We start from the raw sequence: 13,320 nt of genomic DNA on the forward strand, positions 1-13,320 counted from the left end.
GAGAGGAGCCAGAAATGTATATTCTATGAGAAATATCCCAATGTATAACGTTGACAACTGCATTAGGCCAGGTCCTTTGAAAAGGAGGTACCATGACAGGCACAGATTATGCAAGTGGTTTATCTGGGGAAACGTTTGACAGAAAATAGAGACAGAGTCTGAGAAGTCCAGGAGAGTTGTTGTGTCATGATGTAGGTCTAATTTCTGTGGAAGAGGGTAAATGCAAATCAAAACCACAATGAGATACCACTGCCTATCCGTCATAATGGCTATTATCAAAAACCCAACAAGTAACAAGTATTGGCAAGGATGTAGAGAAAAGGGAACCCTCCAACACTGTTAATGGGAATATAAATCAGTACAGTCACTATGGAAAACAGTACAGGGGTTGCTTAAAAAATTAAAACCAGAGATACCATATGATCCAGCAATAACACTCCTGGCATGTACCTTAAAAACCAAAAACACTAACTTGAAAACATATATGCACCTGTGTGTTTCAATGCAGCGTTAATTTTTTTTAATGATTCTGATCATTAGTTGTGACCCTCAGAAAACATTTCCACGTGAATTTAATTCATAAGCTAGAGCTATGCTTCCTAAAATCCTCCCTTCCGTCTTCTCTGGTTCTCACACATCCTGCCACTGCCGTAGGGATGCTCACACTCCATGCTAAGTTGCTTCAGTCCTGACTGACTCTGTGTAACCCCATGGACTGTAGCCCATCAGGCTCCTCTGTCCATGGGATTCTCCAGGCAAGAATACTGTAGCGGGATGCCATGCCCTCCTCCAGGGGCATCTTCCCAGCTGAGAGATCGAACCCACGTCTCTCACATCACCTGCACTGGAGGCAGATTCTTTACCACTAGCACCACCTGTGCTGACCGTGGGAATGAGCCAATACATCCACAATTCTTGGGGGTGTCAGGCAGCTGGGGACCACCAGCGGCCCACCAGGGAGGCCTGGCATGGATATAGTAACACCTTAAATCTGTAGGGGCTAGACGATGCGCTGGCCAACCCCAAAGTTCTCCAGGGAGCAGCCTTGGGAGGTTCTGAACACCAATAACCTGATGCAGGTATCTGTCCCAGGGCCAGGTGGGCTCGGTGACAAAGGGAGTGGTTCTGAGCCACTTTTATTAAACCAACAGGTGGCACAGCTAAGTGCAAAACTTCACATTCCAAACTGTGGGGGACAGGAAGGGGAGTTGTTGGGTCCTTCCCCGCCCAACCCCCACCCCACTCTCAAGCATGTTACAACACAGCTCTAAAGCCTGAAGGGCCTACCTGATGGGTGACAGCTTAGGAGTCAGGTGGGGGAGGACCCTAGCACCCTCTCATTCTCTGCAAAAGGTCTGGGGAAGGAGTGAAAGCTCCCCAAGCATGCCCCCAGCCTCAACTGCTCCTCTGTTACAATGGGCCCTCCTCCATCAGGAGAAACACATGTCCCTTCCCGAGCAACAGAGTATGATCATAGCCAGCTGTTCCCGAGTCCAGGCTCAGGAGAGGAAGTCTCAGTGAGTGTCAGTTCAACCATGTGCTCAACAGGTCGGCCGCCCACCTTAGCAGCTGGGCCCCATGCTTCTGCAAAGGGAGGACCCCTGGGCCTTGGGGGAACAGGACCCCCAGACACTGATGCTGCTTATAGCTCCCTGGGTAACCCTGGGTGCCACCCCCAGCCTTCCCTTCCCACCTTTTCAGCATCTGCTGAGTCTGTAACCAAGCCCATTCCTTCCCCACCATCCTTGAGGATCACATGCCTGCCAGCCATGACCCCTAAGTGGGCAAATACCTGCCCCCTAAAATATATCACCACGTCCCCTCTAGAAAACACAAATCCTGAGATCTCACCTGGTGGTCACTGCTTAAGACTCTGCACTCTCACTGCAGGAGGCAGGGGTCTGATCTGTGGTCAGGGAGAACTAAGGTAGATTTCCCAGGTGGTGAGGTGGTAAAGAATCCGCCTGCCAATGTAGGAGATGCAAGATAGGGTTTGATCTCTGGGTGGGGAAGATCTCCTGGAGAGGGAAATGGCCACCCACTCCAGGATTCTTGCCTGGACAATCCCATGGACAGAGGAGCTTGGCGGGCTGCAGTCCATGGGGTCACAAAGAGATGGACACGACTTAGCAATTGAGTGCACAGGCACAGGCAACTGAGATCCCACCAGCTGCACAGTCCAAAAAGAAACCCACCATCAAACCCCAAAGACAATAGACCTGTGACTACAGGTTGGAGGGATCAGACGGGTGGGTGTGTGGTCAGGGCAAAAGGAACTGGAATGACTTTTCCCTGGGAGCCCAGGGCCAAATGCAGAACCCCCTGTTTGCTCAGCTGGGCCAGAATGTTCTAGAGAATGCAAGAGGAAGGTCAAGAGAACCAAAGTCTCCCAAAGCAAGCAGGCCTTGGGGGAAAACTCCATGGTTTCCCAGCACACTGAGGCCTTCCCAGGTGTTGGGCGTCCAGTGGGGGGTCAGAGATGGTCACTCTACTGGGTTCAAAGGGTTCCCCACGCCCCCCCCTGCTGCCAGCGCCCACACCAGAAGCCCTTCTGGATTACTCACAGCCAGCTCACCCACTTGGATGGGTAAGGGGCACCATTCTCTCCTGCCTGCGCTGGGGCTGCAAGGAGGTGACAGGGCTCAGAGCTTGGGCCTCTGGCACATTTGCATGAGAACACAGCCTGGCCTGGAGAACTGGACTGGGGTGGCATGGGCTTTCTTCTGGGGCTGGTTGTGCTTGCACATGTGTGTGCAAGGATCTGGAGCAGCGCTGTCCCATGGAACCTCCTGCCATGGAGGCATGGAGGCAAGGTGGCCTCTCCGAGCTGCCCAGTAAGGCGGCTGGCACCTCCACAGTGGTGGTTCCTAAGATGCAGCTGGTATGATGGGGGAACCGACTGTCTCCCTCGGGTTCAAGTCTGAATCACAATTGCCAGCGGCTGCCACAGCACATGGCATAAAATGGTGCTCTTGGGTCCCGGGGACTCGCCATGCCCCCCTGAGCAGGACTGATGTATCCATCCATCACCAGCCCAGAACGCTGCCCTGTCCACTCACAGAGATGACCACCGCCCGCCAGGGCCTGCACATCACAAGGCGAATGGGTACCCAAGGGCCTGGCATGTCTACCCAGGGGCCCAGTGGGGTAAGGCACGGGAGTCCTACTCTGCACCTGCACGGTATCCAGCAAGACTTTCCCAGGGGCCAGTGACCTCAAGAGTGGACACTGAAGGTCCTCTCTCCAAATGCCCCCAAATTCAGCACTGCTTACAAAATCCAAAAGATGGAAACAACCTAAGTGTTCATTGATGGAGGAATGGACAAAGAAGATGTGATATGTACATATGATGGCATATTACTCAGCCATAAAGAAGGATGAAATCTTGCCATCTTCAATAACACTGATGGGCCTAGAGAGTAGTGTGCTGAATGAGATAAGTCAAAGAGAGAAAGAAATACCGTATAATTTCAGGTATGTGTCAGATGTAAAAAACAATACAAATGAATAAATAAAACAGAAACAGGCTCATAGATACAAAAAACAAACTGGCCATTGCCAGAGAAGAGGGAAGTAATGGGGGATGAAAGAAACAGATAAGGGATCGTAAGAGGTACAAACTTCTGGATACAAAATAAATTAGCTGTGTGGGCATAATGTATACATAGGGAATATAGCCAATAACATTATAATATCTTTGTATGGTGATAGGTGGTAACTGGACTTATCATGGTGATAATTTCATAATGTATAGAAATATCGAATCACTATACTGCACACCTGGAAGTAATATGGTATTGTAGAATATATTTCAGCTTAAAAAACAGGTGGCTTTAGACCGCCTACCTCACACCACACACACAGAAGAAGTCAAAATGGATTAGAAATAAATGTAAGATTAAACTATAAAACTTTCAGAAGAACATATAGGAGGAAATCTTCATGACCTTGGATTAAGCAAAGAGTTCTTAGATGCAACACAAAAAAGCACAATTTGCAAAAGAAAAATGATAACTTGAGCTTAACCAGAATTCAAAACCTTTGCTTTTCAAAAGGCATCATTAAAAAATGAAAAAAACTAAAAATATTTAAACAATGAAAAGACAAGTCACAGATAGGAAAAAAAAATTCAAATGATATACCTGATAAAGCACTTGTATCCTAAATATATTTTTAAAATCTGACATCTCAATAATAGGAAAGGAAATAACCTAACTGAAAAAATGGGCAAAATATTAGATAGGCATTTCTTCAAAGAACATTTACAAATGGACAAGACAGATGAAAGGATGTTCAATATTTTTACATTAAGGAAATGTACATCAAATCTAAAACGAGATATTACTTTACATCCACGAGGGCAGCTATACATCTTCTAAAAGGAAAAATGACAAAATATTGGTGAGAATGTAGAGAAGTTAGAACTTTTATATGGTGCTGGTGGTGCATGTGAATGTAAACAATGTAAAATGATGTGGGTTAGTGGTTGTTAAGGGGGTTGGGATGGTAATGGGGACTAAATGCACATGGGCAAGAGAGCGATGCTATTGAGGTGACAGAAATAGCTGACGTTGGATGCAGTAATGGTTGCACCACTTGATAAATTTACTAAAAATCCTTGAAAGTACATGTAAAAGGAGTCAAATTTATGGTGTGTAAATTATATCTCAATACAAAATTTTAAAAACACTTTGGGAAGGAGAGAAAAACAGAAAGTTCGTGTGTTTGATTATTCATTAGGGGTCATACACGCCTCATTGAGCTGCTGTATGTTGTTGATGTTGCTATTGTGGTTATGGTAGGAGTGGAGATTTTCCCATGAGGACTGAGGGTCAAGCAAAGACTTGGATCCTTTAATATAGTTTTGTAATTAACAGAAAAAGAAAGAGTGTTGCTGGGTTGAAATTCTGAGTAACAGGAGGAAAGAGAAGTGAGTGGGTTTACAAAAAAAAAAATGTTCAGGACGCAGAAGTGGCAAGATTTTGCACTGACCAGATATTAGGAACGAGGAAGAGTGAGGATGCCTTGGACTTAGCGTGCTTCAAGTTGAATTCCTGTTGTCTCAAACTTACTGTCCTCCTGTGCTGCTCATCTCAGAGTGGATCAGCGTCCTGGCCCAGAGGAAGTATTCATTGATTGTCTTCAGAGTGACAGTGTGAATGAACAGAGGAAAAATATGGCCAAAGCCTCCACGGGGTCCTGCCAGTCAGTCAGTCCTACACTCACCCACAAGGTCAGCTCAGCAGATGTCTAGCAGAAGTTCCCTCTCACCCAGTTGATCACTTGGGAAATCATCAGGTCCCCCATCCTAAAGGACACTCGCATTCATACCCAGCAGCCACTCCTTGTTTCAACCCTGCGGGCGTGGCAGAGACCAGATTTTGCCCAAAGCCTGTAAATTGTCCTGCAAATTCTTTACACGTGGGCAACGGCAGGTGCATGTATAGCCCATATGAGCACAGGGGACATGTGGTGTTGTAGAGAGAGTGTCACAATGGTGCCCAGCTTGTGGACCCATGTTCACTTTGGCTCCAAGCAGAAAGAGACTCTTCCCATCAGAAGGGATGTATTCACCCAGGGCCTGCATCCACCCCACCCCACCTCATCCTGGCAGGCAGAAAACACAGCTGCCAGAAACACTGCAGAGAGTGAGTGATCAGTTTGGATATTTTACTGCTGTCTCCAAAGCTGAAAAGCAGAGATACAGAGCTGTTTGTGGTTCCTCATACAGATACTAAAACCAGAGAGTGATCCCTCACAGTCCACCATTCTTCTCAGAAATAGGGGGACATGCAAAAGACACCCCCAGACTCAACCCACCCTTTGAACATTCCCTTCATTATACTGGTTATGAGATAAAGTATAACATCTTTAAGTATCACGACAGATAAACACATTTACCTCTTGTGGTTGTGAAGATTACAGTGTTTTGCATAATATATGGTTGCCATTATCACTGTCACTAGTTCCTTAATGAGAAGGAATTAGAGGGACAGCATCATGTCCCTCCATAGGGTTTCTAATTCTTTGCCCTTATGCTGCTGCTGTCGCTTCAGTCGTGTCCGACTCTGTGTGACCCCACAGACGACAGCCCACCAGGCTCCGCCGTCTCTGGGATTCTCCAGGCAAGAACACTGGAGTGGGTTGCCATTTCCTTCTCCAATGCACGACAGTGAAGTCACTCAGTCGTGTCCAACTCTTCGCAACCCCATGGACTGCAGCCTACCAGGCTCTTCCGTCCATGGGATTTTCCAGGCAAGAGTAGTGGAGTGAGTTGCCATTGCCTTCTCCTTTGCCCTTATAGTTAATGTAAAATCAAGTGGAATTTTTAATACGGTGTTTCCTGAAAATACCAAGCTAAGAGGCAACCCTAAAAGACAACTCTATGGGAATGGCATATGAAAGCATTCCTCCATATGAGAGCTCAGGTCTGTCTTGCAGTGTTTGATTACACAGCTAAGTCACCCAAATCTTTCTGATTAGACTTTGCCAGACCGTGTACAATGCTCATTCAACCCATAAGGTTTTGGACAATGATTTATCATCTGGTTAAACTCTTTAACGGTAAAGCATTCAGAAGGGCATTCTTTGGAGTTAACATTAAACCAAAGCATTGAATTAATGTTTCCAGTTTTCCCCGCAGGTGGTAAAGTAAGTAAGCCTCCTTGGGCTTTGCAGAATTGTTTGCATAACAGAGAGAGATCTCCTGGCCTAACTTCCCCAATGCCCTGCCCTGCCTCTTGCTAGGTATCCTGCTCCCGAGGGGCCGAGAAAGGGTACCATCTGGGCAGAAAACATTAGCAAGAAAGAGTCGGTGCTGCAAGGTCCTGCAGACAACCGAATTCCAGCTTGCACTGCACTGCCCAGCCAGGCGAAGCATGGAGATGGGAGGGATTCGCTGAAAGCCGGACACAGTGAAGGACAGACCCAGGGCGGGGAAGTCTGCTCGAGTTTGAGGCTATGTCCTCTGGGCAGCAGTCCCAAAGCGAGTCTGCTGCAGCTCTGCAAGCTGTTCCCAAGCACTGGGTCCAGCAGACCACGCGCTGATCTACGGGCTCTGGGTCGCGCAAGTGCCACCCACCGTGTAACGGAAGCCCTGCAGCAAGGAACAAGTGGCCTTCTCCTGTGCCAGGGTGAAGGTAAGTACCACCGCCCCGGGGCCCAAGCAGCCAGGGTGGGGGCGGCCACTGTCTCACCTCCCCGGGCCTGCAAGCCAGCGCCTCGGCCACGCCACTCATGAACCCACCCAGAACACCCCTTCCCCGCTCCATGGGGCGGGACCCACCTGTGTCAGAGGTCGCGACTCCCAATTCAGCCAAGTGGACGAATCGCAAGCGAGGAGAGCCTCGGAAGGCAGCCCTGCGCCCGCCCTTTTGCTTTTGGCCCCCAAACCGGCAGCCCCACGCTCCCCCCTCCCCCGGCGCGAGGCCCCGTTCCCGGCCCGGAGGCCCCGCCCCGCTCCTTCCGGCCGGGGGGCGGGGCGTCGCGCCGGGCACGCAACTGATGGCCGCACGCGCTGGATCCTTGGAATCAGCAGGATGGAGACGGGTCGCTGAGGTCGATTCCTAGCAGATTGGGAACCATCAGTTGCAGACAGCAAAATAGATGGACCCATAAAACGATGCGTGTAAGACCCAGGTCGCCTTGCTTGCCTTTTCAGGACTCCGCCTCGGATGCTCCTATTTCCGGTAGTTTTATTGAGGTTCACTAAATTTACCTTCTTCCAGTAGACTCCACCACTCTCTTGAGCTTACGTGAACACAGCACTCACTGCTGGCCTCCCACCAACTCGTTGTTGTTCAGGCGCTCGGTCGTGTTCTGTCTCTTGCGACCCCGCGGACTGCGGCACGCCAGGCTTCCCCCCAATTTAGTTGAGCACTTTGAATCCAAGGTCCAGGTACAGTGTTAAGTACAGTAAGCGCTAGAATGGAACGAATCATTAGGAACACACAGCTTAGGCACGCAAACATGGAAGAACAGTATACATATGACAAAGAAGGACACATTAAGCTCACTGAAATACTATGTGTGATGGAAATTCAGGACAAAGGGAGAAACTGAGAGCAACACATAACAAATGTCATGTCTAGACATTGAAAATGGGAGACTGAGCAGTCTCGTAGTTATTGGACATGCAAATTGATATTCAAAATGGTAATAGAAAAGGAAAAGGTTTGTAGAAGTCAGGACCAACAAAGGAAAAAAAAACCTTCATACTTTTACCCTGGAATTCTTTCTGCCGAATGCTTTTTCCCTAATTGTCTATTTTCAAAATTGCTACTCATTATTTTTGACTCAACTGAGATATTACCTCCTCTATGAATCCTTCCTTTTCTTTCCTAAGTAAGTGTATATTCTGGTTTTTCATGAGTCCAATGTGACCAATGGTCTCAAGCACAGGCCTCAAGTATACCACTTAATCATTCTGGATTATAGTTTCTCCGTTTGCATGCCTGTGTCCCTCTGTGAGCAGGTGGCTTCTTGAAAGCTGGAAATTCATATTTTTCAAACTTATTTTCAGAGTCCCTAGCCCAGAACCTAACAAATCTTGTGTGTAATGTGAGTATTATCTAGAATCAGTGAGTAGGAAGAAAAAAGGCTATAGCTAGGATGTGAATTAATGTACAGAAGAATCACTGAATAAGGTGAGATGATAGACTCAGACTCGTGTTTACTCATGCAGCAAACATTAATGAGTGTCAACCAAACTCCAGGTGCAGTATTAACCACTGAGTGTAAGATAGTAAACAAAAACTGGAGAGAGTTCATGCCCTATGGAGTTTAAAGAGCAAATAGGAATTAGCCAGGCAAACAGGAAAAGGAACATTCCAGATGGAAGGAACAGTATGACCAAAGGTCCTGTAATAGGAAAGAGCATGACGATAGCAACTAGAGTGAGAAGATCGATAAGGGGGAGTCGAAATCAACAGGGAGAAAGTACCCAGAAAGAGGCCAGAGGTTAATAGATAAAGCCTGTTTAAAAGCTGGGGAAAAAAGCCATTTGCCTTAATAATAGTAACCAACATTTATTAAATTTGCCACCATAGGCCAAAGGCTGAACTAAGTATTTATAACATTTAAGATAGATAATATTATTATCCTTGCTTTAAGGATAAGAATATCTTTGCTTTAAGGATAAGGACACTGGGGCTCAGAGAAATTAAGCAGTTTTACAAGGATCACACAGTAGTTAAGTGTCAGAGCTGACACTGAAACCTAGGTAATCAGGCTCCATGGAAACAGTGAGACTTTATTTTCTTGGGCTGCAAAATCAATGCAGATGGTGACTGCAGCCATGAAATTAAAAGATGCTTGCTCCTTGGAATAAAAGCTATGACCAATCTAGACAGCATATTAAAAAGCAGAGAAATTACTTTGCCAACAAAGGTCCGTCTAGTCAAAGCTATGGTTTTTCCAGTAGTCATGCATGGATGTGAGAGTTGGACCATAAAGAAAGCTGAGTGCTGAAGATTTGATGCTTTTGAACTGTGATGTTGGAGAAGACTCTTGAGAGTCCCTTGGACAGCAGGGAGAGCCAACCACTCCATCCTAAAGGAAATAGGTCCTGAATAGTCATTGGAAGGACTGATGCTGAAGCTGAAGCTCCAATACTTTGGCCACCTGATGTGAAGAACTGACTCATTTGAAAAGACCCTGATGTTGGGCAAGATTGAAGGTGGGAGGAAAAGGGGACGACAGAGGATGAGATGGTTGGATGGCATCACCAACTCAATGGACATGAGTTTGAGCAAGCTCTGGGAGATAGTGAAGGACAGGGAAGCGTGGTGTGCTGCAGTCGGGGTCACAAAGAGTCAGACAAGACTGAGCACAGTGTTAGTTAGTTATGATTCTGTTATAATTGCTTAATTGTTGTTTTCCCTTATTATGATATGTGTTTCTTTATGTGAAGCAGCTAACATAGTGTCTAAGACAGAGTGGGAACTTAAAGAACATTTGTTGAATGAGTGAGTTAATGTCTGATTAGTAAGTAATGGTTGTAAGTTGTTACAAAATAAGAAAAGGAAAAACCAATGGTAATATCTGGGTTATTTAATGTTTTAACCACCCTGGCCTGCCTTCCCTTAGGCTGCTAGAACTCACCAGGCTTGTTCATTCTCTGACTCAAAAAATAGAATCTGCTCATCTATTTATCTCCACTTGTACTGCTAATATTTAAGGCCAAGTGTTGGCAATTTTTTTCAAAGGGTCAGATAGTAAATATTTTAGGCTTTGTGGGGCACATGCAGTCTCTGTCTGCCACCATTTAAATCCACATTCATTGACCAAAAGCAGCCGTAGGTAATATTTAGATGATGAATGTGGATATATTCCCATTAACGTTTATTTATGAAAATAGACAGGAGGCAGAATTAGGCTTGTAGGCCCTAATTTGGCAGTTTAGCTTCCCACATGGCACAGTGGTAAAGAATCCACCTGCAATGCAGGAGACACAGGGGATGTAAGTTCAATCCCTGGGTCAGGAAGATCTCCTGGAGGAGGAAATGGCAACTCATTCTAGTATGCTTGTCTGGGATATCCCATGGACAGAGGAGCCTGGCAGGCTATAGTCCATGGGTTTCCACAGATTCAGACATGGCTTAGTGATTGAGCATGCATGCACACTCTAGCCTAAAATTGGCTGTTGTATAAGAATGATGTATGGGAGCCATCATCTTTGGTCAACATCTACATCTTGGTTTTATCAGCATTTTAGTGAAGCCTTCATGCTTTCTAATGCTGTTCATAACCTTGAGAATTGTTGAAAAGTGATTCAAAGTGTTTATTGCAATTTTGAATTTTTGTTCATCAAAATGATCTCTAAAAGAATCAACCAAATCTTTGAAATTTCTAATCTTTGAAAGGTTAGAAAAGAAAGAAAATGAAGATTCATAATAAAAGTAACTTTTATTATGTAACTTAAAGTGACTTTAGCCAGAAAATAAATATTCTGTACACAGTGCAGTGTTGAATTTGGTTGAGACTTTGGTCTATAACATTAATTCTAGCCTATATACACAAACACATGAATCCTAAAGGTTTTCAGAAGAAATCATTTAGGCCATACAAAATTTCCCTCATCTACTGATGGATAAAAATTGGGTAAAAGCTGAAAATTATATTAATTTTGTATATGAGAATATGAACAGGATATGGACATTTCTGACTCTCATCAGGAGTATGGTTCAGCACAAACTTAGTAGCCTGTACAGTAAGTTTTGCACTGTAATGGCATTTTAGTAGTTTAAAGGCACACATGGGATTCTCCAATGAGAATGCTGCAGTAGGTTGTCATGCCCTCCTCCAGGGGATCTTCCTGACCCAGGGATCGAACTCTGGTCTCTTGCATCTCCTGCACTGCAGACAGATTCTTTATTGCTGAGCCTCCTATATATACATGTTTTTAAACTTTGATGTCCTCCTCTTAAATCTGCCTTATGTTGATTTAATTCTTTGTCCAGCCAGAAGAACCCAGAAGGGTAGAAGAAAATCTGTTCCTCCCTGATAAGGACACATAGTGATATTGTGCAGGGCCCTGTGGGGTTCTGGGGCACAAAGCCTGTGTCCTCCATTTCTTTGATGATAGGTAACAGCCTTCACTCACCCTCCTTGACCCACTGTGAGTTCCAATGGGCAGATTCAAGTAGTTCTTAATTAGGGAAGGGAGGGGATGCCAGACCAGGGAGAAACAAACAGTCAAGAGCAGCCTTGGGATAGGGTCCTGGTTCACCCCAAATGGATACACACAATATCTTTGATTTGCTTTACAGATATTGAAACTCTCTCAATGTGGGAGCAGTTAGCAATTAACAATTGTATGCTGCCCACAAGCATGTAGACCCCGGGCCAGTTGGACCTGAAGGTTGATGATGCTGACTCCCACTTATTTCACCATCAACCCATCAGAAGAATGTCCACTAGCTGATCACAACCTGCTCTTTGAATAATTACTGTAAAACTTCTCACTATCTCTCCGAAGTGAAGACACATGGTTTTGCGGGCAGCAGCCCACTATGTCTCTCTTTGCCTGGCAAAGCAATAAAATTATTCTTTTCTTAAAAAAAAAAAGCACAAAAACCTACCTGCAACTAACTTAAGTGAAAGAGAAAAATTTATGAAAAGATAATGGGCTGTCTCACAAAAAGGTAGGAGTGGAACATTCAGAACTTGGAAAGGACAAGATACAGTTAGGCCTCAAGAATGATCAAAACCAAGGGTGCAAATGTTATTAAGATTCTCTATCATTCTTTAATCTATTCTTCCTCATACATTTATTTGTACACTCTTTTCTCTCTCTCCCCCTCTCTTTTTCTCTCCCTTTCTCTACCCCTCTGCCCCTTCTGCCAAAGTTCCTTTTGTTTCTCAAGTCCATGCAACAGGAAATATGATTACTGACACCTCCCTAAATTTTCAGCCTACAGCTTCAATCACTGGTTTGGATCATCAGAGTGATGGTAGCCTCATAGAATGACCTTGGGAGTGTTCCTCCCTCTACAAATTTTCGAAAGAGTTTCAGAAGTCTTCTCTAAATGTCTGATCGAATTTGCCTGTCGAGCCATGTGGTCCTGAACTTTTGTTTGTCGGAAGATTTTTATTCACTGTTTTTCAATTTCATTACTTGTGGTTGGTCTGTTCCTACTTTATATTTCTTCCTGGTTCAGTCTTGGGACATTATACCTTTCTAAGAATTTGTCCATTTCTTTCAGGTTGTCCATTTCACTGGCATATAGTTGCTTGAAATAGTCTCTTGTAATCCTTTGTATTTCTGCAGTATTAGTTGTAACTCCTCCTTTTTAATTTCTAATTTGATTGATTTGAACCATCTCCCTTTTTTTCTGGATGAGTCTGAAAATTTGTTGTAAATCCTACAAAGTTTGCCTAGGTATTCAACTAGCACAATTGGCTATATAGTACTGTACTATAATAGGTTTATAATACTTTTCACACAAATAATATATTATTTCATTCTTTTTTATGGCTAAGTAGTATTCCATTGTCTATATGAAATACATGCACATCTTCTTTATCCATTCAACTGTTGATGGTAGAATATCCCTGTTCTAAAGTAATACACATTGAAGTATTTAAGGGGAAAAGAGGCATGAGGTCAGTAACTTACTCTCAGATGGTTTAGAAAGTAATAATAATATCAAAGATTAAATATATACACACAAATATATCTTTGTAAATATAAATACATACAGAAACATGTATAGATATTTACATAGAGAGAGGAAGAGAGAGGGATAAAGTAATAAAACAAGTATTTGCAAAATGTTAACAATTAGTAAATCTGAGTGAAAGATGTACCCAAGACCCTCA

General features: G+C 44.6%; 1 protein-coding gene across 4 annotated transcripts in view; it reads right to left on the reverse strand.

The window, feature by feature from the left end:
* The window catches only part of TMLHE (trimethyllysine hydroxylase, epsilon), a 71,031-nt gene extending 63,617 nt beyond the window's left edge, over positions 1-7,414 (reverse strand). For 3 of the 4 annotated variants that reach the window (XM_018045047.1, XM_013976344.2, XM_005700536.3), the window contains exon 1: positions 7,286-7,414. The gene's annotated coding sequence lies outside the window, so the exon portion shown is untranslated. Of the gene's footprint in view, positions 1-1,851; positions 1,965-7,285 lie in introns of all 4 variants that reach the window. The other variant, XM_005700537.3, reaches the window with a different exon arrangement.
* Between the last annotated feature and the right edge of the window lie 5,906 nt (positions 7,415-13,320).

This window comes from Capra hircus, unplaced genomic scaffold (assembly GCF_001704415.2).
Source record: "Capra hircus breed San Clemente unplaced genomic scaffold, ASM170441v1, whole genome shotgun sequence".
Lineage (NCBI taxonomy): Eukaryota > Metazoa > Chordata > Mammalia > Artiodactyla > Bovidae > Capra > Capra hircus.